The 27,687-nt window shown below is 41.4% G+C and overlaps 1 pseudogene; it reads left to right on the top strand.

Annotated features, from left to right (window-relative positions):
- Positions 1-27,687, top strand: part of LOC111970324 (metabotropic glutamate receptor 2-like) — a 70,660-nt pseudogene that overhangs the window by 28,257 nt on the left and 14,716 nt on the right.

Raw genomic sequence — 27,687 nt, 5'->3', positions numbered from 1 at the left:
AAGCTAAGTTGCCAGTATAGAGACAAAGTAGAGTCGCAATTCAACAAGCTCAGACACAAAGGATGTGGCAGAGTCTACAGGTCAATCACGGATCACTAGCCACTTTAAACTATGCCACTTTATGTTTATATACCCTACATTACTCATATCATATGTATATACTGTACTCTATAGCATCTACTGCATCTTGCCTATGCCGTTCTGTACCATCACTCATTTATATATCTTTATGTACATATTCTTTATCCCTTTACACTTGTGTGTATAAGGTAGTAGTTGTGGAATTGTTAGGTTAGATTACTTGTTGGTTATTACTGCATTGTCGGAACAAGAAGCACAAGCATTTCGCTACACTCGCATTAACATCTGCTAACCATGTGTATGTGACAAATAAAATTTGATTTGATTTGATTTGAAGGTCAGTCAATCCGGAAAGTTTCAAGAACTTTAAAAGTTTCTTCAAGCGCAGTCGCAAAAACCATCAACCACTATGATGAAACTGGCTCTCATGAGGTCCGTCACGGGAATGGAAGATCCAGAGTTACCTCTGCTGCAGAGGATAAGTTCAGTAGAGTTACCAGCCTCAGAAATTGCAGCTCATCAACAGTTCAGAGGAGACTATGTGAATCAGGCCTTCATGGTCGAATTGCTGCAAAGAAACCACTACTAAAGGACACCAATAAGAAGAAGATACTTGCTTGGGGCAAGAAACATGAGCAATGGACATTAGACCGATGGAAATGTGTCCTTTGGTCTGGAATCCAAATTGGAGATTTTTGGTTCCAACCACCGTGTCTTTGTGTGTTGCGGTGTGGGTGAACGGATGATCTCTGCATTGCAATTGTATTTCCCACCGTGAAGCATGGAGGAGGAGGTGTGGGGGTGCTTTGCTGGTGACACTGTCTGTGATTTATTTATAATTCAAGGCACACTTAACCAGCATGGCTACCACTGCATTCTGCAGCAATACGCCATCCCATCTGGTTTGGGCATGGTGGGACTATCATTTGTGTTTCAACAGGACAATGACCCAACACAGGCTGTGTAAGGGCTATTTGACCAAGAAGGAGAGTGATGGAATGCTGCATCAGATGACCTGGCCTCCACAATCCCCTAACCTCAACCAAATTGATATGGTTTGGGATGAGTCGGACCGCAGAGTGAAGGAAAAGCAGCCAACAAGTGCTCAGTATATGTGGGAACTCAACCAGGTTGGTTGAGAGAATGCCAAGAGTTTGCAAAGGCAAAGGGTGGCTATTTGAAGAATCTCAACTCTAAAATATATTTTGATTTGTTTAACACTTTTTTCTGTTACTACATGATTCTTATTTCATAGTTTTGATGTCTTCACTTTTATTCTACAATGTAGAAAATAGTGAAAATACAGAAAAACCCTTTCGAACGGTAGTGTAGTCAAAGAACCATCTTGTACGAATATCCTTGAAGTGTAAACAAATCTTGACAGCAAAAGCGTATAAATCTTTCTGTGACGGTTCTCCCGCCCTGTAAAAAGAAATCACACCGGCCAGTTGAGCTAGTAATTGTGGGTTATGATACCTCTACAATTGTTRCAGAATTAAGATCATGGTGTTGGAATCCAACTGCCTACTGACATTGTGGTCGGATGCCACAGTCAAATCGAAATTAGATAACTCATATAGAAGTATGAGAGAAAAAAGGGTTCTGCTGTTCCCACGTCTAATGCCAGCGCAAAATCTAATATTTGAAAACATTGTACAGAAAGGCCAGGATGGTCTCTAATAGCAGGAGTGTGAACGGGAGAACCCAATGGCAATTTTATTCAGAGCTGGACGTGGTATCAGGTGACCATCCCACCGTTCATTCTGGACAGCGCTGTGGATAATGGAGATATTGATCTGCTGAATGATTTTTCAACTTTTGGGGGAATGTGAAGAATTGTCTTAATTCAGTTGCTGTATCAGATATGAAATTAATAGGCTACAGTGGTATTATAATACAGTGGCTTGTCTATGGAAATGTTATAAAAGTCTACTCTGGCTAGATCTAAAGATACAGGGGGAAATTAGGCCTACATTATACCTTGCCCTACACTTGTAGACACTGCTCTCTCCTGCTGTGATTCCATCATAATCCGCCATGCATCCCCCAATACATGTGTAGTTTAGTTTAAATTCTGTACTGCTAGTATGTTAGTTTATCAACCCTCGATGAGTGAAAGAGCCTCCGTTACTGAATTATCACTGATCAATGATTTGGAGGAAACCAAACACGGTCGTTCTCCCAGCATGTTACTCTTTTGTTGCTTTGGTAAAACTGTTTAGGCCCGTAGGCCTACTGAATAATAATCTGACCTCTGGAATATAATGCAATCCTTTTAGAGTGTATGATATTCTATTATATTATATTCTGTGAATCTTTTAGCATTTTCCAGATAAATCGCTAGCAATAAAGTGCAGAAGATGTCCAAACTGATGCATAGCTTTAAAGCATGAGTGAGGCCACTTCCACGATTGCAAATCATTCGTAGTAAAACAAAGAGCTGACCTTTTCCCAACATGTTCAGTGCATATGATTATCTGCCACTGGAGAAGAAGGCAGGTCATTCTCAAACAGCATTGTTGTGGAAGTTAGCGTTGCGTTAAAATAGAGGTGGAGACAACTTCACAAAATAGCAATGTCAAAGGTTACTTTCAATACAAGATTACAATAATATAAAGACAACGTATGTTAACAACTCATGCGTAAAGATCAACCCTGTACAGAGACCTTTTTGGATAAATGCGTTGAACCATTCGGAGATGGTACTCTGTAACTTAACTTGTTTCTGTTTCTGCTGTGAGCATTGGGGCCTAAGTGTCATCTTTATTTATGCTGTGCATTAATTGTAATTGTACACATCCAGATACTCAGCTCGTTTGTGTGTCGACTTTTTGATTGATGGGAAAGTTTCACAGAATATTTATATGTACGGCTGTGGACAGGTTGAGGTTATCGGGACAGTATTACACCAAGTCTTAAATCATTGGATAACAAAAGTAGGCTATAATGATGAGAGTATACAACTATTGACTACAAAAGTGTGTCATTTTCTGTCAATTTATATAGCTTGTGTCATAGGGGTAGGTCCAAGGCAGGTTGGATTAATTTGCATATAGGGAGGGACCATGGAATCTGGTCGCAATGCGGACACAGTGTGCAGAATAGAGACARGTTTTATTACCATTTCTAAAACTTTTTTGGGGATCCTCGATGCTAATGTTTCCAAGCCGCGCTGTATTGGCCGTCACAGACAGACCTATGCCTGCTACAAGCAACAAATCTCGATCAGATAGTGTTCATCTTGATTGGATGACGACAACCACATGTTAATGCAAGGTGTAACTTTGGCCTAAATGACACTTAGTTCAGGTGCCAAATGATGATATAAGCATCTGAAATTTTAATTCCATGATGCTCTTTAGGCTTTATGAATTGTGCTGTTACTAACCAACCACCACAAGTAGAAAAATGTAATCTGTTTGGAATTTACTTATGCATGGGTGCAAATGATAATGGCATAGCCTATACATTTTATAACATTATCATGATGCGCTTTATATGAATTATGTTGCTACTGTAAACCCACCACAACTAGAAATGTAATCTGTATGTGTGYTGCTTGTTGTGGTCAGAGTTGGGGCTATTTCTACAGCACACTCTTACTTCCCATACCTGTCTTTCTACAGTACCCGACAGACTTCTACTGAGGTGGTCTGTTTGTATATTAGTTTGAGCATTCTGTGGTCATGTATTTGTATTCAGACAGAAGGTTTTGCGTGAACTCCTCACAAGTAAACACCATACTCCATGTGAATAGTCTTGAAAATATTTGTATTTGTCAACTTAAATAAACCTTTACATATTTAGGTAAATGTCTTAAAGCAGGTGCTGGATATTAATAAAATAATGCTGCAAATTATAAAGAGAGACGCTGCACACTCTATCACATAATCACATATCTCCCAAAATTCAACAGGACTTATAGCAAGAAAAAACTATGGGAACGTAGTAGGTGATTTATCAGTTCAGTAATATGTATTTCAATAAACCCAACACTTTTTTGAAGGCGCATCCTCACTCATGAAACTTTCTTTGCGATCTGTTTTGTAATCCACATATAGGGATAACCCGACAGATAAGGAACACGATCCAAGTGCAAAATAGTAATTTCAAAMCAACGGAAGGCACAGACTGTGCTTAGCAGGCTACAGTTTTCTTCTAGAACATTAAAACTGCCGCCTTGTGTCTCTGTCTCCCAGGTATAGCAAGCACACGTCTATCGTCCATACAGAATGAAATTATTTTAACATAGAACAGATAATAATTTCATATGGTTTCTCTATGGTGATTTCTTCATAATATTATATCACTTGATTGGTGCCCTGTTACTGTATATATGTGTCACAACATTGCCAAAATCTAAGTTTTAATCTTAACTCTGTCTCTTTTGTCCTTGAAAGTCATGCTGTCATTTCTGCCTGTTGTGGTGTGATGGAGTTTTGGCCTGTCTGGTGACATCACCAGGCGGTAAATTGGTTAAGGGCTTGTAAGTAAGCATTTCATGGTAAGGTCTACACTTGTTGTATTCGGCGCATGTGACAAATAAAGTTTGATTTGATTTGTTTCACTAGAACATCGCTCAGAGACGCACACAAATAATATAGCATTCAAAATGGGTGAATCTTTCGTTTAATTGTTATCCAGAAATGAATTGATATTGTCATAAAAAACAACTGCATTGGACCTTGTTCCAGATGGTGGCTTTTAATTAGAGGAACACAAAACAAATGGCAGTATGTACAGCCATTAAACAGGATACACATCTTCTGTTTTATAACTCATCACTGGAGGCATTAATATGTGGTGTTTGAGGAAGGAGGTCCACTGTGATTTTGAGGTGGTGGGGTGTTGTTATTTCAGAGTGGATAATGAAGATTATGAGGAAGATATAGGAGTGTAGGTTTAGTGTCATACTGGGTGGATAGGAAGGTGGACAGATCACTGTGTGTGTTTGTGTTATGAGCTCAACTGAGCTTCACACAGAGATTGCAATACAGGGTGAAACATATTTCTCCTTTGGTGTGAACTTCAAAAAAGGTATTGTTCGTCTTGTGCCTCCCTCCCTCCTSCCACCTTCTCCTCGCTGAATCTGTTATTTTTAAACTGGATGTTTTTGGCAGCCACGGTGCGGCACATTAATTAGTGGTGTTTAGAAGTGAAAAGAATGTGAGAGGATGGGAAGGTCGGACGACATCAGATTCAAATCAAATCAAAATAAACAATAGGTGTACACTAACAGTGAAATGCTTACTTATTGGGGACCTTCCCAACAATGCAGAGAGAAAGAAAATAGAGAAATAATATAAAAGTAAAACACGTACTAATACAAGTAATAATAAATACACAATGAGTGTAACTATTTTAACGATGCCCACCAAAACTTACGCCCTTATCATCCAAAATAGAGACATAAAAAGTATCTCTACGGTCAGGCGGAAACAGTACCGCCCCCCCCCCCCCCCCCCTGCTCAAAGGGTGCGGACTCCGGCCTGAAACCTGCAGCCTATAGGGGAGGAGGTTGGGCGGCATGGCCATTTCACCAGACGGTGGGCGATCTCTACGGTGCGAGACGATCGATTGACTCACGGCTCACCCTTGAGTTGAGCCCCACTTAAGTGTGGGGCGCACTTAGGGTGGCGGCCTCTGGAGCGGGGATCCCCCAATTACCCCCGCCTCCGGAGGCGGACCTCCTCGGCGGAGGCCGCCTGGCGAAAACCGCACCATCTAAGTCCGGACCTCCGCGAGGCCCTCTAGTCAGGAGCAGCCCAGAGTCTCCCTCCTGTAGCGGGCCCCGGACAGGAGGGAGACTCTGGCTGCTCCTGACTAGAGGGCGTCGCTGGAGGCTCCGGACTAGAGGGCGTCGCTGGAGGCTCCGGACTAGAGGGCGACGCTGGCGGCTCCGGACTAGCGTCCTTCGTTGGAGGCCTCCTGCCATAACTCCTCATTGGAGGTTTCGTGCCATGGATCCTCACTGGAGGCCTCGTGCATGGATCCTCACTGGAGGCTTCGTGCCATGGATCATCACTGGAGGCTTCGTGCATGGATCATCACTGGAGGCTTCGTGCCATGGATCATAACTGGAGGCTTCGTGTCATGGATCATCACTGGAAGCTTCGTGCCATGGATCATCAACTGGAGGCTTCGTCGTCCATGGATCATACTGGAGGCTTCGTGCCATGGATCATCACTGGAGGCTTCGTGCCATGGATCATCACTGGAGGCTTCGTGCCATGGATTATCACTGGAGGCTTCTTGCCATGGATCATCACTGGAGGCTTCGTGCCATGGATCATCACTGGAGGCTTCTTGCCATGGATCTTCACTGGTATGGAGAGACACACCGGAGGCCTGGCTCTGGGAGAAGGCACAGGACTCACCAGGCTGGGGAGACATGCAGGAGGGTTAGAGCTTAGCACAGGCACAGGACTCACCAGGCTGGGGAGACATGCAGGAGGCCTTGTCCTTGGCCGAGGCACCGGATACACTGGGCCGTGGAGGCGCACTGGAGCTGCGATGTAACGCACCGGGCTATGCACACATACTGGAGACACCGTGCGCTCCACTGGTGCCTGACCAGTGTATCCGTGCCTGACTGGTGCCTGACCAGTACGACGCTCACCACGGTAAGCACGGGGAGTTAGGTCAGGTCTCCTACCTGACTCCGCCAATCTCCCCGTGTGCCTCCCCCAAAAGAAATTCTGGGGCTGCCTCTCGTGCACTTCTCCTCGAGCCAACTCCTCATAGCGTCGCCGCTCCGCTTTTGCTGCCTCCAGCTCCTTTTTCGGACGGCGATACTCTCCCGGCTGTGCCCATGGTCCTTTGCCGTCCAAAATTTCCTCCCATGTCCAGGAGTCCATTTTCCCACGCTGCTTGGTCCTTTGGTGGTGGGTAGTTCTGTAACGATTTTCGTCTGGAGAAGGAGAAGAGGACCAAAATGCAGCGTGGTAAGTGTTCATGATAAAATAATTTAAGCACAACTGAASACTACACAAAATAACAACGAGGAAAAAACGAAAACGAAACAGTTCTGCAAGGTGACATACACTAAACAGAAAACAACCACCCACAAACACAGGTGGGAAAACAGGCTACCTAAGTATGATTCTCAATCAGAGGCAACGATAGACAGCTGCCTCTGATTGAGAACCATACCAGGCCAAACACACAGAAATACAAAACAAGGACAACATAGAACACCAGACATAGAATGCCCACCCAAACTCACMCCCTGACCAACCAAAATAGAGACATAAAAAGGATCTCTACGGTCAGGGCGTGACAATGAGTAACACTCATTTGGCTATATTACACGGGATACCAGTACTGAGTCGATGTGCATGGGTATGAGGTATTTGAGGTAGATATGTACATATAACTAGGAATGAAGTGACAGATGATAAACATTAGCAGCAGAGTATGTGATTAGAGAAAAAAGGGTGTGCAAAAAAGGTCAATGTAGCCTCGCGTCACTGGGAAGCTTGTGGCTGAGTTTCCCTTTGTAATCCATGATAGTTTGCGAGCCCTGCCACATCCGACGAGTGTCAGAGCCAGTGTAGTAGGATTCAATGTTAGTCRTGTATTGACGCTTTGCCTGTTTGATGGTTCGTCACAGGMCGTAGCGGCATTTCTTATAAGCGTCCGGATTAGTGTCCTGCTCCTTGAAAGTGGCAGCTTTAGCCTGTAGCTCAGTGCGGATGTTGCCTGTAATCCATGGCTTCTGGTTGGAATATGTAGATAAGGTCACTGTGGGGAAGATGTCATCAATGTACTTATTAATGAAGCCGGTGACTGCTGTGGTAAACTCCTCAATAGCATCGGATGAATCCCGGAACATATTCCAGTCTGCGCTAGCGTTTCCTGTAGTTTAGCATCTGCTTCATCAGACCATGTCCATTTTGAGCGCACCACTGGTACTTCCTGTTTGAGTTTTTGCTTCTAAGCAGGAATCAGGAGGACAGAGTTATGGTCAGATTTGACAAATGGAGGGAGAGGTTTGTATGCGTTTTTCTGTTTGTGGAGTAAAAGTGATGTAGAGTTGTTTTCGCCTCTAGTTCCACACGTGATATGCTGGTAGACYTACAGTAGAAACAGATTTCAGTTTTCCTGCATTAAAATCACCAGCCACTAGGAGCCTTTTCTTGTTTGCCTATGGCCATATACAGTTGAGTGCGGTCTTAGTGCCAGCATCAGTTTGTGGAGGTAAAATAGAAAAACAGCTTGATGTATGTTATCCATGTCCTTGTTCAGCCACGACTCTGTGAAATATAAGATATTACAGTTCTTCGGTGTTATATTCTCCTACATTCCTTTCACATTTCCACAAACTTCAAAGTGTTTCCTTTCAAATGGTACCACGAATATGCATATCCTTGCTTCAGGGCCTGAGTTACAGGCAGCTAGATTTTACAGGCAGTTAGATTAGTCATTTTAGGCAAAATTTGAAAAAAGTGTCAGATCCTTTACTAGGCATGTCAGTTAAGAACAAATTCTTATTTACAGTGATGGCCTACCAGGGAACAGTGGGTTAACTACCTTGTTCAGGGGCAGAACAACTGATTTTTGCCTAGTCAGCTCAGGGATTTGATCTAGCAACCTTTCGGTTACAGGCCCAATGCTCTAACCACTAGGCTACCTGCCACCCCGTAATAATGCCAGCCAATCGATATCCATGTGCACACACACAAACACACACACTCACACACACTTTTATCGCTCCAATCTCCCAGAGAAGTTGTTTTATTTTCTTTCCCTTTCTCACAAGGTGATATGGAATGAATTGTCATATATTTGTTCAGAACCTGTGGGTGTTCCACACTGCATTGTACATGTAATTACAGTGCCTTCAGAAAGTATTCATACCCCTTGAGTTATTCCACATTTTGTTGGGTTACAGCCTGAATTCAAAATGGATTAAATTGATTTTTTTTCACCCATCTACACACATACTCTTTGACATTTTGGCTTATTTATTGAAAATGAAATACAGAAATATCTCATTTACATAAGTATTCACACCCCTGAGTCAGTACATGTTAGAATCACCTTTGGTAGAGATTACAGCTGTGTCTTTCTGGGTAAGTCTCTAAGAGCTTTGCACACCTAGATTGTACAATATTTGCTCATTATTCATTTCAAAATTCGTCAAGCTACCCATAACATTATGAAGCCACCACTATGCTTGAAGATATGAAGAGTGGTACTCAGTATTGTGTTGTATTGGATTTGCACCAAACATAACACTTGTATCCAGGACAAAAAGTGAATTGCTTTGCCACATTTTTTGCAGTATTACTTTAGTGCCTTGTTGCAAACAGGATGCATGTTTTCGAATGTGTTTATGTTGTACAGGCTTTATTCTTTTCTTCTCTGTCAATTAGATTAGTATTGTGGAGTAACTATAATGTTGATGATCCATCCTCAGTTTTCTCCTATCACACCTATTACACTCTGTAACTGTTTTTAAGTCACCGTTGACCTCACTGTGAAATCCCTGAGTGGTTTCCTTCCTCTCTGGCAACTGCGATAGGAAGGACACCTGTATCTTTGTAGTGACTGGGTGTATTGATACACCATCCAAAATGTTACTAATAACTTCACCATGCTCAAAGGGATATTCTATGTCTGTTTTTTTGTTTTTGTTTTTACTGATCTACCAATAGGTGCCCTTCTTTGAGAGACATTGGAAAACCTCCCTGGTATTTGTGGTTGAATCTGTGTTTGAAATTCACTGCTCGACTGAGGGACCTTACAGATAATTGTATGTGTAGGGTACAGAGATGAGGTAGTCATTCAAAAATCATGATAAACACTATTATTGCACACAGAGTGAGTCCATTCAATTTATTATGTGACTTGGTAAGCACATTTCTACTCCTGAACTTATTTAGGCTTGCCATAACAAAGGGGTTGAATACTTATGGACGGAAGACATTTCAGCTTTTCATTTTTTATTAATTTGTATACATTTTGAAAAAATATAATTCCACATTGACACTATGGGATATTGTGTGTATGCCAGTGACAAAACATCTCAATTTAATCACATTTTTAGTCATGCTGTAACTCAACTAAATGTCAAAAAGTCTAGGGTAGTGAATACTCTCTAAAGGCACTGTGTATTCATAAATATGCATGACATGCTTATATTTTCTGGTATCAGCTATAATGATATGAAAAAGTGCTGGAGTCATTTCTGACGTTTTTTAAAATTGGTACCGCTTTACAGGAGACTAGGGAGAGAACCAGAATACACAGGCATGTGTGTATAGCTGTGTGTGTGTGTGTGAGTAGGTGTGTTTATCAAGGTGGTTTTTGAGGTCACTCACTCAGAGCCTTGCATTGTTGTTGGTGTGGAGGATGGAGGAAGTGTTAGAGGTAATTAACATGTGGTGGATTTGTCTGTGGGTGTCCTCCTGGTAAAGACCAATGTCCGCAGATCAGGCAACATCTCACAGTCTGCATCTGAAATGGCACCCTATTCGCTATATAATGCACTACTTTTCCTATTCACTATATATGGCCTATAGGGCTCTGGTCAAAAGTATAATCCATCCACCTGACAGGTGTGGCATATCAAGAAGCTAATTAAACAGCATTACACCTTGTGCTGGGGACAATAAAAGGCAAAAATAAAATGTGCAGTTTTGTCACACAACACAATGCCACAGATGGCTCAAGTTTTGAGGGAGCACGCAATTGGCATGCTGACTGCAGGAATGTCCACCAGAGCTGTTGACAGAGAACTGAATGTTAATTTCTCCACCATAAGCCACCTCCAATGTCATTTTAGCGAATTTGCCAGTACATCCAACAGCAGACCACGTGTAACCACACCATCCCAGGACCTCCACATCCGGCTTCTTCACCTGCGGGATCGTCAGAGGAGGGAGCAGGGGGGTGCGGAGGAGTATTTCCGTCTGTAATAAAGCCCTTTTGTGTGGAAAAACTCATTCTGATTGGCTGGGCCTGGCTCCCCAGATTAGGGCCATAGATTAGGGCCTAATGAATTCATTTAAATTGACGGATTTCCTTATATGAACTATAACTCAGCAAAATCTTTGAAAATGTTACATGTTGAGTTTTTATTTTTGTTCAGTATATTTGCCCCAGTCTTGATCCAATGCTGAGGTTGTGAGGTGTTGTTATTTCAATGTTGAGCACTCTACTGATTTCTTCAGCACACTTCTACTTTTCATTGACACACAAATTGATAAGGTGTCATCAATAGACAGCCAGACATCATGCAGCCTCTCTCGGTCAATACTGACTGACTGGACTTTTTCACTCCTGTAGTGTGTATGATATATACTGGCATGGTTTTGATTATGATGAACCAGGCAAAGATAAGCACCATTGCCTTGGACAATGGAGACACAGATCTTAATGGCCATAGAGACTGCCAAAGAGAACAAGATTGAGATAAAGAAAAAAAGTAACAATTTACATCATCTCATTGTCAATCAAATTATTGTAATATCTGACATTGACTGACAGTGCATTAACAGTATAATTACATTCAGTTACAATGTCTCTGCATTTGATACGATCATGCACATGCTTGTATGGTCCCATGATAGAAGGCTGGATGGATGGATGGATGGATGGATGGATGGATGGATGGATGGATGGATGGATGGATGGATGCATGGATTGAGAGTGTGTGTGTGTGCGTGTGTGCATGCGTGCGTTCCAATGGTAGAAGGTTGGTTGGAGAGGAGAGGCCAATAGACAGGCTGGAGTTGCTCTCTTCTACATTTCATCTATAGTGGATCTGTAGCTTAGCCTCCTTCCCTCCTTCCTCGTCATCCCGTCTTCATGCTTGGCATGGCCCTCTGGGATGTACAGATGGGCTTTCCATGTTGAAAAAATCATGACATACGTGTGGATGAGTAAGAGCTGCCACTCGCCCGCACCCAGGCTGTCTCATGTACATATGTCCTCTATCTCAGCCCCTTCTCTGCTCCTATCTCCTCTGAAGAGGTGACTTCTCATCAAACCGTCTCTCGTGGATGTATACAGTGGGGAGAACAAGTATTTGATACACTGCCGATTTTGCAGGTTTTCCTACTTACAAAGCATGTAGAGTTCTGTAATTTTTATCATAGGTACACTTCAACTGTGAGAGACGGAATCTAAAACAAAAATCCAGAAAATCACATTGTATGATTTTTAAGTAATTAATTTGCATTTTATTGCATGACATAAGTATTTGATCACCTACCAACCAGTAAGAATTCCMGCTCTCACAGACCTGTTAGTTTTTCTTTAAGAAGCCCTCCTGTTCTCCACTCATTACCTGTATTAACTGCACCTGTTTGAACTCGTTACCTGTATAAAAAGACACCTGTCCACACACTCAATCAAACAGACTCCAACCTCTCCACAATGGCCAAGACCAGAGAGCTGTGTAAGGACATCAGGGATAAAATTGTAGACCTGCACACGGCTGGGATGGGCTACAGGACAATAGGCAAGCAGCTTGGTGAGAAGGCAACTGTTGGCGCACATTATTAGAAAATAGAAGAAAAATAGAAGAAGTTCAAGATGATGGTCAATCACCCTCGGTCTGGGGCTCCATGCAAGATCTCACCTCGGTGGCGTCAATGATCATGAGGAAGGTGAGGGATCAGCCCCAGAACTACACGGCAGGACCTGGTCAATGACCTGAAGAGAGCTGGGACCACAGTCTCAAAGAAAACCATTTGTAACACACTACGCCGTCATGGATTAAAATCCTGCAGCGCACAACAAGGTCCCCCTGCTCAAGCAGGCGCATGTCCAGGCCCGTCTGAAGTTTGCCAATGACCATCTGGATGATCCAGAGGGAGGAATGGGAGAAGGTCATGTGTCTGATGATTCAAAAATAGAGCTTTTTGGTCTAAACTCCACTCGCCGTGTTTGGAGGAAGAAGAAGGATGAGTACAACCCCAAGAACACCATCCCAACCGTGAAGCATGGAGGTGGAAACATCATTCTTTGGGGATGCTTTTCTGCAAAGGGGACAGGACGACTGCACCGTATTGAGGGAGGATGATGGGGCCATGTATTGCGAGATCTTAGCCAACAACCTCCTTCCCTCAGTAAGAGCATTGATGATGGGTCGTGGCTGGTCTTCCAGCATGACAACGACCCGAAACACACAGCCAGGGCAACTAAGGAGTGGCTCCGTAAGAAGTATCTCAAGGTCCTGGAGTGGCCTAGCCAGTCTCCAGACCTGAACCCAATAGAAAATCTTTGGAGGGAGCTGAAAGTCCGTATTGCCCAGCGACAGCCCCGAAACCTAAAGGATCTGGAGAAGGTCTGTATGAAGGAGTGGGCCAAAATCCCTGCTGCAGTGTGTGCAAACCTGGTCAAGAACTACAGGAAACGTATGATCTCTGTAATTGCAAACAAAGGATTCTACCAAATATTAAGTTCTGCTTTTCTGATGTATCAAATACTTATGTCATGCAATAAAATGCGAATTAATTACTTAAAAATCATACAATGTGATTTTCGGGATTTTTGTTTTAGATTCCGTCTCTCACAGTTGAAGTGTACCTATGATATAAAATTACAGACCTCTACATGCTTTGTAAGTAGGAAAATCGGCAAAATGGCAGTGTATCAAATACTTGTTCTCCCCACTGTATATGGATGTATTGATGGATGTATTGATGGATGTATAGGTGATGGATGATGGATGGATGTATAGATGATATATATGGATGTATTGATGGATGTATAGATGTGTGTATAGATGGATGTATAGATGGGCGTTATATGGATGTATGATGGAGTGTATAGATGTGTGTATAGATGGATGTATAGATGGGCTATATATGGATGTATTGATGGATGTATAGATGGATGTATAGATGTATGTATATACGAGATGTATAGATGGATGTATAGATGATGTAAGTTGAATGTATATATGGGTGTATAGGATGATAGATGGGTGTATAGATGGGTGTATATAATGATGTATTGATGGATGTATAGATGGATGTATAGTTGGATGTATAGGGGGTGTATAGAGGGTGTATATATGGATGTATTGATGGATGTATATATGGATGTATAGTTGGATGTATAGAGGGGTGTATAGATGGGTGTATATATGATTGTACTATATTAGATGGTGTATATATGGATGTATTGATGGATGAATAAATGGATGTATAGATGTGTGTATAGATGGGTGTAGATATGAATTATGTATAGATGGGGTATAAGGATGTATTGATGGATGTATAGATGGTTGGTATATATGGATGTATAGATGGTGATATAGATGGATGTATAGATGGATGTATTGGATGGATGTAATATAATGGATGTATAGATGGATGTATAGATGTATGTATATGATTGATGTATAGTATGATGTTATAGATGGATGATATAGATGGGTTGATATAGATGTGAGGTAGTTGATGGATGTATAGATGGATGTATTGATGGATGTATATATGGATGTATAGATGGATGTATAATGGATGTATTGATGATGATAGAATGGGTGTATAGAATGGTGTATATGATGAATGTATGATAGATGGGTGTATTGATTGGATGTATTGATGGATTGTATATGATGGATGTATATATGGATGTATAGATGGATGTATAAGATTGTGATGTATAGATGGATGTATTGATGGATGTAATAGATGGTTGTATATATGGATGTATAGATGGATGTATTGATGGATGTATAGATGGGTGTATTGATAGATGTATAGATGGTTGTATATATGGATGTATAGATGGGTGTATAGATGGATGTATTGATGGATGTTTATAGATGGATGTAATTGATGGATGTATAAATGGATGTATTGATATGTATAGATGATGTATTAGATGTGTGATAGATGGATGTATTGATGGAATGTGTATAGATGGAATGTTATTGATGGATGTATAGATGGAATGTATATATGATATGGTATAGATGGTGTATAGATGGATGTATGATGGATAGTATAGGATGTATGATGATGTATAGATGGGCGTATATATGGATGTATAGAATGGATATATAGAGAATGTATAGATGTGTGATATACGGATGTATAGATGGATGTATTAGATGGATGTATAGATGGGAGGTATATATGGATGTAATTGATGGATGTGTATAGATTAGATATATAGATGGATGTATAGATGTGTGTATATACGGATGTATAGATGGATGTATTGATGGATGTATATATGGATGTATTGAAATGGATGTATAAGATAGATGTATAGATGTATGTATATACAGATGTTATAGATGGATGTAAAGATGATGTTAGTTGGATGTTATATATGGGGTATATATATGGATGTATAGATGGGTGTTATAGAATGGGTGTATATTATGGAATGTATTGATGGGATGTTAGATGGGATGTATAGTTGATGTATAGAGGGTGTATAGATGGTGGTGATATATGAATGTACTGTATAGATGGGTGTATATATGATGTATTGATGGATGAATAGAGTGGATGTATAGATGGGTGTATAGATGGGTGTAGATATGAAGTACTGTATAGATGGGTGTATAGGATGGATGTATTGATGGATGTATAGATGGTTGTATATATGGATGTATAGATGGTGTATAGATGGATATATTGATGGATGTATAGATGGATGTATTGATGGATGTATAGATGGATGTATTGATGGATGTATAGATGGGATGATGTGGGTGTATAGATGGATGTATTGATGGATGTATGATGGATGTATAGATGGGTGTATAGATGTGATGTATTGATGGAGTGTTATAGATGGATGTATAGATGTGTATTGATGGATGTATAGGATAGATGTATAGATGGTGTATAGATGGTGGTATAGATGGATGTATATGATGGATGTATAGATGGTGTATAGATGGGTGTATGATGAGATGTTAGATGGTGTATAGATGTGATAGATGGGTGTATAGATGGGTGTATAGTATGGGCTGTATAGATGGATGATGATAGATGGGTGTTATAGATGGTGTATAGATGGGTGTAGTAGATGGATGTATAGATGGTGTATAGATGGTTATTGATGATGTATAGATGGATGTATTAGATGGGTGTATTTGATGGATGTATAGATGGATGTATAGATGGGGTTGTAATAGATATGGTTGTATATATGGATGTATAGATGGGTGTATAGTGGAGATGTATTGATGGATGATATAGCATGGATGGATAAGATTGGGATGTGATATAGATGGATGTATGATGGGATGTATAGATGGATGTAGTAGATGGGGTGTATGTATGAGATTGGATGATATGAGTGTTGTATATGATGGGATGATATAGATGGATGTATTGATGGATGTATAGACAGATGTAGATGGATGTATAGAAATGGGTGTATAGATGGGATGATATTAGGATGCGAGTGTATTGATGGAGATGATATATATGGATGTATAGATGAGGTGTATAGGTGGGATGTATAGATGGGGGATATATGGATGTATAGAATGGGATGTATAGATGGGTGTATAGGGTGGGATTGATATATGGATTATAGATGATGTATTAGATGGAGTATTATGGATGTATGAGGATGTGTAGATGGGTGTATTGATGGAATGTATATATGGATGAATATATGGATGTATTGATGGATTGTATTTGATGGATGTATGATGGATGTATAGATGGGTGATATATGGATGTATAGATGGATGTATAGATCGGGTGTATAGGTGGATGTATAGATGGTGATAATATGGATATGTATTGATGGATGTATTTGATGGATGTATAGGATGGATGTATAGATGGATGTATAGATGGGTGTATAGATGGATGTATAGATGGGTGTATAGGTGGATGTATAGATGGGTGTATATATGGATGTATAGATGGATGTATAGATGGGTGTATATATGGATGTATAGATGGATATATAGATGGGTGTATATATCGATGTATAGATGGATGTATAGATGGGTGTATATATCGATGTATAGATGCATCCTGTTCATTGGGATACAGAAACCTTAACTGGAACTGTAGTCTTCTTTGTATATGGAATCATGCCTGTACCTATAATCTCTCATGGACAGAGCCACGTAAACATAACTGGTACCATAGTATCTGTTGGGAAGGAATGGGATGTGTGGGATAACGAGCAGCAGTAGTTCCATGGTTTGGGTTTGGGTTTTTTGTTATGCATTATTTGAACAAATCATAATTTTGCAGGTGTTAGCATCTTTCGAATTTCGGAAGAGGAGGGGACAACTCCACATTCCGGTTCCGCTCCTCATTCTAGCATCTCTTCATCTCTTCTCTTAACAGGTATGGACACAGAACTTAATCGAGGAGCTGACCAATTGCGTGAGACTTTATTGTACCTATAACTGGAACTCTTAGCTCTCAAACAGTCTCTGGAGCATTATGTCTATGTAGTCTCATGTATGTATAGGGAAGCAATGTATAACTCAAACTCTCAACCCTTAAAGGACTGCAATGTCAGTGATGGATTTATAAGCTGCATTCTCACATTCTATCAGTTATGCTTAAAAGTTAACCAGGGAGTTTGTTAGTAATTATATTTTAAATCCCATTAGTTGGTTTTTGCAACACATATTTGCTGCAACACATAGTAATATAAAGTCTACTCTGGGGAATATATATAGGCTTCTGCACATTCATTTTCATATCAACATTTAACACCTGAAATGACTGAAGGTTGCCAGAGGTGTGGTGATGGAACTGCTCTTGCTATGATTCCACTCTTACATAAACAAATACAGTATGTAACCACCTTTGAACCTGGCCAGGGTTAAAGCAGCAGTAAGTGGAATGCTACTCACAGCTAGCATTTTAAACTCTCTGTCTCAATAATACAGTCTATCCTAATCATATTAGCAGAGTTTAAGTACAAATTGAATAAAGAAATTAGGTAAATTAAAGGTTAAGTTGCTGAAAATTAGATTTTTGGAAACTAAGATTTAATTGATCAATTTATAAGGGTCTAAGGCAGCTGAGGTGTTCCTAGTTGTCCCTCGGAAGGAGACAGAAAGAGGGAGAAAGACAGGGAGAGAGATAGATATAATGAGAGCGATAAAAAGAGTGAGATAAAGGAGAAATGGAGAGTAGAGTGAGTGCAGAAAGGCATACACAGACAGTTACTGTCACACACTCCAGTGGTATCCTGATCCTTTTTCAGTTTCTGCTGGTGACAGCTAACTGACACTTCACTGTCTGTCTGAGAGTGGTGGAGGATGTGGGACCCATGCATATGTGACTACCTGCCTCAGTGTAGTCAGATACATGCAGTGGAATAAAGTATAAAAATGTCAGATAATGAGAGCTGTCGATGTCATTGTTTGTCCATGCTACCTAGTACACTCTTGTGCTTAATACAGTTGCAAAGACAGGTAACCAATACAAGCAACTATAATCAATGTTGGCTACTGTATCTTATGTATTGATAGAAGTTGCCAATTTATAGTAAAATGTATTTATTCAAGTTAACATGACCTTCAATTAACAAGACCTTCAGTTGTATTTAGTGCTGTATTAATGATATGTTACAGTTTAATGCTCTTAGTGGATTCATATTTCAGTCCATCTTCGGCTCCACACTATATAAAGTACCAGTCAAAAGTTTGGATACAACTACTCATTCAAGGGTTTTTCTTTATTTGTACTATTTTCTACATTGTAGAATAATAGTGAAGACATCAAAACTATGAAATAATATATGGAATCATGTAGTAACCAAAACAACTGTTAAACAAATCAAAATATATTTTATATTTGAGATTCTTTAAAGGAGACACGCTTTGCATTGATGACAGCTTTGCACACTATTGGCATTCTCTCAACCAGCTTCATGAAGTAGACACCTGGAATGCATTTCAATTAACAGGTGTGCCTTGTTAAAAGTTAATTTGTGAAATTTCTTTCCTTCTTATTCCATTTGAGCCAATCAGTTGAGTTGTGACAATGTAGGGTTGGTATACAGAAGATAGCCCTATTTGGTAAAAGACCAAGTCCATATTATGGAAAGTACAGCTCAAATAAGCAAAGAGAAACAACAGTGCATCATTACTTTAAAACATGAAGGTCAGTCAATGAGGAAAATTTCAAGAAATTTCAAAGACAATCAAGCACTATGATGAAACTGGCTCTCATGAGGACCGCCACGGGAAAGGAAGACCCAGAGTTACTCCTGCTGCAGAGGATAAATTACCAGCCTCAGAGATTATAGCCCAAATAAATGCTTCATAGACTTCAAGTAACAGACATATCTCAACATCAACTGTTCAGAGGAGACTGCATGAATCAGGCCTTCATGGTCAAATTGCTGCAAAGAAACCACTACTAAAGGACACCAATAATAAGAAGAGACTTGCTTGGGCCAATAAACACGAGCAATGGACATTACACCGGTGGAAATCTGTCCTTTGGTCTGATGAGTGTGCAAAGCTGTCATAGAGGCAAAGGGTGGCTACTTTGAAGAATCTCGAAAATAAAATAGATATTTTGATTTGTCTTCACTATTATTCTACAATATTGAGATTAGTAAAAATAAAGAAAAACCCTTGAATAAGTAGGTGTGTCCAAACGTTTGACTGGTACTGTACGTACAGTAGTGTAGATGCCCCTGCGTCTACACAGAAAGAGGACATGGAATGGATTGCTGTTATCCAGAGTGAGCATTGCACTTTGCTTGTCTAAATACGTCATATTTACTCAATTTGTCCCCTTGAACCAGTAGTGTGCCTGCTGTTCCCCCAGGCCTGTGGTATACAGGGCGTTTTAAATGGAACTGTCAGAGTGGGTTAAGCGCAAGACTGTTCTGAGATCAGTGTTAATGTCAGTCAACTCCATCGAGGTAGGAAGAGAGAACATCCCTTATCTTTGCCATTATCACTTCTGTAACAGCATGGACAGCCCCATGAGGTTTTTGTGTGAAGTGTGCCCTCTATCCAACTCTACGGTCAGTTTATAGAGAAACCCTCTAGGGAGGCACACTCCACAGAGTATGTTAGTGTTGCACTCACCATACTAGCTGATCTCTCTGCTCTCTCCAGCTTGCCTTATGTCCATCCACTTTGGTGCACTGATGTTTATTTATGGAACAGTGTCCTTGAGATGAAATACCCCAGATATTTGGAGGACAAAATCTCTCAATCAGCTGTAAGATGCCATCCATAGGACTGTAGAAATGTTGACTACAGTGTAGGTAGGCAGTAATCAGTACATTTATTATGAAACTATTGTTTTGTTTTTATTTAATTGTTTTGTTTGTCTTTTTTCTATTTCTGACACAAATGGCAATACTTATTTTAGGAGTATACTCTGCTTATTAGCATATTATCTTTCTGAGACTCAGCAAAAACAAACTTTTTGAACATACAGTTGAAGTCAGAAGTTTACATACACTTAGGTTGGAGTCAATTAAACTAGTTTTTCAATCACTCCACAAATATCTTGCTAACAAACTATAGTTTTGGCAAGTCGGTTAGGACATCTACTTTGTGCATGACACAAGTAATTTTCCAACAATTGTTTACAGACAGATTGTTTCACTTATAATTCACTGTATCACAATTCCAGTGGGTCAGAAGTTTACATTCACTAAGTTGACTGTGCCTTAAACAGCTTGGAAAATTCCAAAAAATAATGTCATGGCTTTAGAAGCTTCTGATAGGCTAATTGACATCATTTTTGTCAATTGGAGGTGTACCTGGGGATGTATTTCAAGGGCTACCTTCAAACTCGGTGCCTCTTTGCTTGACATCATGGGAAAATCTAAAGAAATCAGCCAAGACCTCCACAAAAATTGTAGAGCTCCTCAAGTCTGGTTCATCCTTGGGAGCAATTTCCAAACACCTGAAGGTCCACGTTCATCTGTACAAACAATAGTAAGCAAGTATAAACACCATGGGACCATGCAGCCGTCATACCGCTCAGGAAGGAGATGCGTTCTGTGTCCTAGAGATTAACATACTTTGGTGCGAAAGGTGCAAATCAATCCCAGAACAACAGCAAAGGACCTTGTGAAGATACTGGAGGAAACAGGTACAAAAGTATCTATATCCAGAGTAAAACGAGTCCTATATCGACATAACCTGAAAGGCCGCTCAGCAAGGAAGAAGCCAATTTTATAATGTTTTGTTGTATGTGCACTGTATTGAAAATAAGGAATTGGTTTATAGTAAATATGACTATACAGTCAACTTTAGAGTAGGTAAAAAAACAGCACATCCTGATGTTCACTACAAAATGACATGTATTGATCTCTCTCTCTCTTTCTCTTTTTACTGTATCCCCCATTTCTCCCCATATGACCCCTGTTTCTTCCCCTTCTCCCCTTCTTTTAATAATTTGTAATTGTATGTGCACTTTCGTTGTGGGTAGTTAACTTTATTTGTGGCACTAATGCCCGTTAAGCTTCACGGTTGTTTCTTTCGTTTGTTGTTTTGCTGGTGACATTTTTTAAATATAAAGGAAAATGTACGCTCACAACGCTGCGCTTGGGTCCAGTTCTTCCTACAACGACGGCCGTGACAGATCCTCCAGTGAGGATCCATGGCAAGAAGCCTCCAGTGATGAGCCATGGCACGAAGCCTCCAGTGATGATCCATGGCAAGAAGCCTCCAGTGATGATCCATGGCACGAAGCCTCCAGTGAGGGCCTCCAGTCCGGAGCCTCCGGCGACGGTCTCCAGTCCGGAGCCTCCGGCGACGTTCTCCAATCCGGAGCCCCGGGCGACGGCCTCCAGTCCGGAGCCTCGGGCGACGGCCTCCAGTCCGGAGTCTCGGGCGACGGCCTCCAGTCCGGAGCCTCCGGCGACGTTCTCCAGTCCGGAGCCTCCGGCGACGTTCTCCAGTCCGGAGCCTCCGGCGAGGGTCCCCAGTCCGGGGCCCGCAACGAGGGTCCCCAGTCCGGGATCGGCAACGAGGGTCCCCGCACCAGAGTTGCCACCAAAGTGGGGTGAGCCAGAGGTGGAGCGGGGTCCGCGTACCGCACCTGAGCCGCCACCGCGGATAGATGCCCTCCCAGACCCTCCCCTATAGGTTCAGGTTTTGCGGCCGGAGTCCGCACCTTTGGGGGGGGGTACTGTCACACCCTGACCTTAGACAGCCTTTTTTTGTCTCTATTTGGTTTGGTCAGGGTGTGATTTGGGGTGGGCATTCTATGTTTTTTTGCCTATGATTTTGTGGTTCTATGTTTTGGCCGGGTATGGTTCTCAATCAGGGACAGCTGTCTATCGTTGTCTCTGATTGGGAACCATACTTAGGTAGCCCTTTTTCCCTCCTTTCGTTGTGGGTAGTTAACTTTGTTTGTGGCACTTATGCCCTGTAAGCTTCACGGTTGTTTTTCGTTTGTTTTTTTGTTGGCAACATTTTTTTTATAAAAAGAGAAATGTACGCTCACCACGCTGCATCTTGGTCCACTTCTTACAACGGCCGTGACAGTAAATATGAACAATTTAACTTTACAGAAAAAAACAGTTAGCACATCCTGATGTCCACTACAAAGGACATTAAGAAGCTGTTATAAAAATAGTACATTGCCCTGAAAACTCACTACACTATTCCTGAGATATTTACTTAGCAATTTGAATATCAAACTTACAAAAATTATAATTACCGAATTACACACATTTACCTTCTACTAACATAAAAGGTGCTGATTGTGTTTGGCAGATATTTTGAAAAACCAGGAAGAGAAAGTTATCCAGGTCACAACCCCACACGTTATATCATTGACAAGCCCATAATGTCCTCTCAAAGTAACAACAGGAGTTAACATAGTGGCATGTACTGTATGGGCCTCAAAGATACGGACCAAAACCCAATGTCCATTAAAGTGTAAAAAAATGAATTGCTGGGTTTCACATGAGGATATAATCTAGTCCTATCTGACTTAAGAGAGTACAATGAACACCATATCACATCACATAACCAAGACGCACATGGGCCATATGTGCTCTGAAGAAGTAATCAGTCCAGTGTCAGTGTTGTGTAGTCATAGAGCATCAAAAAAGACACATGCAGTGCCTTCAGAAAGTATTAATACCCCTTGACTTATTCCACATTTTGTTGTGTTACAGCCTGAATTCAACATGTATTAAATATATATTTTTCCTCACCAATCTACATACAATACCCCATAATGACAAAGTGAAAACAAGTTTTTAGCCATTTTTGTAAATTCATTGAAAATGAAATACAGAAATATTTAATTTACATATGAATTCACACCCCTGAGTCAATACTTTGGCAGCGATTACAGCTGTAAGTCTTTCTGGGTGAGTCTCTAAGAGCTTTCCACACCTGGATTGTGCTACATTTGCTCATTATTCTTTTCAAAATTCTTCAAGCTCTATCAAATTGGTTGTTGATCATTGCCAGACAACCATTTTAGGTCTTGCCTTAGATTTAAGTAGAAGTAGATTTAAGTTAACTCTTTAACTCATTCCCGCCCCAGGAACATTCACTGTCGTCTTGTAAGCAACTCCAGTGTAGATTTAGCCTTGCGTTGTAGGTTATTGTCCTGCTGAAAAATGAATTAGTCTCCCAGTGTCTGGTGGAAAGCAGACTGAACCAAGTTTTCCTCTACAATTTTGCCCTTGCTTAGCTCCATTCAGTTTATTTTTTATCCTGATAAACTCCCCAATCCTTAATGATAACAAGCATACCCATAACATGATGCAGCCACCACTATGTTTGAAAATATGGAGAGTGGTACTCAGTAATGTGTTGTATTGGATTTTCCCCAAACATAACACTTCGTATTCAGGACACAAATATAATTGCTTTGCCACATTTTTGCAGTATTACTTTAGTGTCTTGTTGCAAACAATATGCATATTTTGGAATACTTTTATTCTGTACAGGCTTCCTTCTTTTCACTTGGTCATTTAGGTTAGTATTGTGGAGTAACTACAATGATGTTGATCCATCCTGAGTTGTCTCTTGTCACAGCCATTAAACTCTGTAACTGTTTTAAAGTCACCATTAGCCTCATTGGTGAAATCCCTGAGCAGATGCACTGCTCTTTGTGAACTGAGTTAGGAAGGACGCCTGTATCTTTGTAGTGACTAGGTGTATTGATACACCACCCAAAGTGTAATTAATAACTTCACCATGCTCAAAGGTATATTTAATGTCTGGAAAACCTCTGTGGTCTTTGTGGTTGAATCTGTGTTTGAAATTCACTGCTCGACTGAGGGACCTTACCGATAATTGTATGTGTGGGGTACAGAGTAGAGGTAGTCATTCAAAAATCATGTCAAACATGCAACTTATTATGTGACTTGTTAAGCACATTTTTACTCCTGAACTTATTTAGGCTTGCCATAACAAAGGGGTTGAATACTTATGACTCAAGACATTTCTACTTTCCATTTGTAATGGGAACATACACGGCATGGCATGGGGCGTCTCACAACACATGCTACACAGAGTATTATACAGTATACTGTAGGCTATTCTGCACAGACACAGAACTGTGTCGGTGTATTAATGATGTGCAAGAACTATCAAATACTGGATTAATCTCCTCAAATGAAGATGGATATCTGTCTCATAATATTCTTATGTACTGGCCGAAAAACTGAAAGGATGATGGCCACTAATTAGTAAACTAAAAAGTTAGAAAAATGAAGCTTTGGGCTTCCTTTTTCCATTAAGTCACTATTCTATTGTCATGTGTTGGGAAGGGAAGGCAGGTGAAATAATGAAAATCTGAAAGTGGATTAGTGTGAAAGAGTGAGGAGTTAAATGAGGTCCATGGGAATGGTAGGGCTGTGGAAGCACCTAGGCATCCTAATGTGCTAGAGGGAGAAGGTGGTAGTTACAGTGGTATTACAAGAACAAACATGGGCATACACACACGAATGCTCGAGCACGCGCACACACACATTTGTTTTACTCTCTTTGTGGGGACCAAACAATTGATTCCCATTCAAAGTCCTATTTTCCCTAACCCCTTTCCTTAACCCTAATCTTAACACCAAACCCCTAACCCTAAACCTAACCCTAACTCCTAACCCTAACCCCTAACCCTAATTTTAACCCTAACCCTAAACCTAATCCCTAAGCCTTAAATAGCCTTTTTCCTTGTGGGGACCGGCGAAATGTCCCCACAATTTTCCTTGTTTTACTTGGGAGGACTTCTGGACCCCAAAAGGATAGTAAAACMAAATAGACACACACACGCACACTAATCGATGTTGACTATATATTCAACATGTTCTGCTTTCCACAGAGGTACAATATAATATTGTTCTATTCAATTATGTGATTAGGCCTATGTRTCTCTCAGCAACGTCCGCTTTCAATAGCTTCCACGTGGTAGATCAATAGATGATGTCTGAGTTATTTGGGGCATAATAAGCTTATGGTGTTGAAATATCAATGGTAGATTCCACAACACACGCACACACCTCAGTCTGCCTATCTGGCGGCTTTAGTGTGTCTGGCCCTGCGTAAAACAAGCGTCTAAAGTTCTTATCTCAAAGTTCTGGTTGTTATCACATAATTAAACAGATATGGTTGTTATCCATTTCTTCCATCTGTATTGGGATGGGTGGCTCTTGCTCCAGGTAATGTGGATAACTGACATTGTAGACAGGGTTGGTGATAGTGTTAGATTGTGTGACATGTGAAAGGGGCATTGGCTGGTGACCTCTCTCTATRTACAATGTCAAACCCTCAGGTAGGCACTTGATAGAAAAAATTGTTTTAGAGTTAATTCCCTGCAATTCTACGCATTTTGCCATGGGCCCTAGCGGCTGCGGGGCCCTAAGTGGTCACTTATGTTGCTTATACCTGGAACCGGCCCTGTAGACAGCAGAAGCTTTTCAAAAGAGAATCCTCCGAGGTACAGAGATACAGTAGAGATAGGCATTTTTGGACTGAGGCTGCAGAGATAAAGAGATAGACATTTTTGGACACCAGAAGATTTTCTTAAGAGGGTCCTCTGAGGTGTAGAGATATTAAAGATTTATGCGAGTCTGCTAAACCAAACGGCACCCTATTCCCTATATAGTGCACTACTTTTGGCCAGAGCCAATATATAGGGAATAAGGTGCCACTTAGGAAGCAGTCATAGACACCTTTGGACTGGGGCTGCGGATCTGATATCACTCCCTGAAAAATTAGCTCTGAAAACAGAGAGAATGGTGTGCTGTAGTTGTTTTGTTAGTTTACTTGTAAAATATGTGTGCCGGTTGAGATCACCTAACCAAAGGCGGGCACTGTCTATCATATATATCTCCTACAACCATACAGAGGCTGTAGCCATTGTCACTGTGTGAGTCATTTAAATGAGAACTATGATGATTATAGTCAGTGTGAATTTGACATGAGAAAGAAGCTCTCTTACGGTGTTTAGCACATGTAAGTGTAGGTGATGAATGTCTGGGACTACCTAACATAGTTTATACCTTCCTCTCTCCCTCTTTCCATACCTCCTCTCTCTCTCTCTCTCTCCCTTCCTCTCTCTCTCCCTACTTCTCTTCCTTCCTTCCTCCCTCCATCCATCCCTCTCCCTCTTTCACTCCCTCCCTCTCTTTCTCTTTCTCTCCCCCTCCCTCCCTCCCCCACTACCTCTCTCCCTCGCTCCCTATCCCTCCCTACCTCCCTCACCAGGTGGCCACACTCCTCCGCCTCTTCCAGATCCCTCAGATCAGCTATGCCTCCACCAGCGCCAAGCTCAGTGACAAGTCTCGCTACGACTACTTCGCCCGCACCGTGCCGCCTGATTTCTACCAGGCCAAGGCCATCGCTGAGATCCTGCGCTACTTCAACTGGACCTACGTGTCCACTGTGGCATCTGAGGGCGACTACGGCGAGACGGGCATCGATGCCTTCCAGCAGGAGGCCCGCGCCCGCCAAATCTGCATCGCCACCTCGGCTAAGGTCAGCCGGTTGTTATTTGTTTGTTCGTGCTGTTATTGTTGTTGTTGCCCCCATCACAGCTAAATAATTAATATAGTGTAAATGATTCAATAGTGTTGAAGACTACTGTGTCTTATTGTAACATGCAATAATTATAACATTTACATTACATTTAAGTCATTTAGCCAGACGCTCTTATCCAGAGCGACTTACAAATTGGTGCATTCACCTTATGATATCCAGTGAACAACCACTTTACAATAGTGCATCTAACTCTTTTAAGTGGGGGGGTTAGAAGGATTACTTTATCCTATCCTAGGTATTCCTTAAAGAGGTGGGGTTTCAGGTGTCTCCGGAAGGTGGTGATTGACTCGCGACCTGGCGTCGTGAGGGAGTTTGTTCCACCATTGGGTGTCCAGAGCAGCGAACAGTTTTGACTGGGCTGAGCGGGAACTGTACTTCCTCAGAGGTAGGAGGCGAGCGCCAGAGGTGGATAACGAGTGCCCTTGTTTGGGTGTAGGGCCTGATCAGAGCCTGAAGGTACGGAGGTGCCGTTCCCCTCACAGCTCCGTAGGCAAGCACCATGGTCTTGTAACGGATGCGAGCTTCAACTGGAAGCCAGTGGAGAGAGCGGAGGAGCGGGGTGACGTGAGAGAACTTGGGAAAGTTGAACACCAGACGGGCTGCGGCGTTCTGGATGAGTTGTAGGGGTTTAATGGCACAGGCAGGGAGCCCAGCCA

This window comes from Salvelinus sp. IW2-2015, linkage group LG11 (genome assembly GCF_002910315.2).
Source record: "Salvelinus sp. IW2-2015 linkage group LG11, ASM291031v2, whole genome shotgun sequence".
Classification (NCBI taxonomy): Eukaryota; Metazoa; Chordata; class Actinopteri; order Salmoniformes; family Salmonidae; genus Salvelinus; species Salvelinus sp. IW2-2015.
The sequence above is the reverse complement of the archived record's forward strand: the minus strand, read 5'-3'. Positions and strand labels throughout refer to the sequence as shown.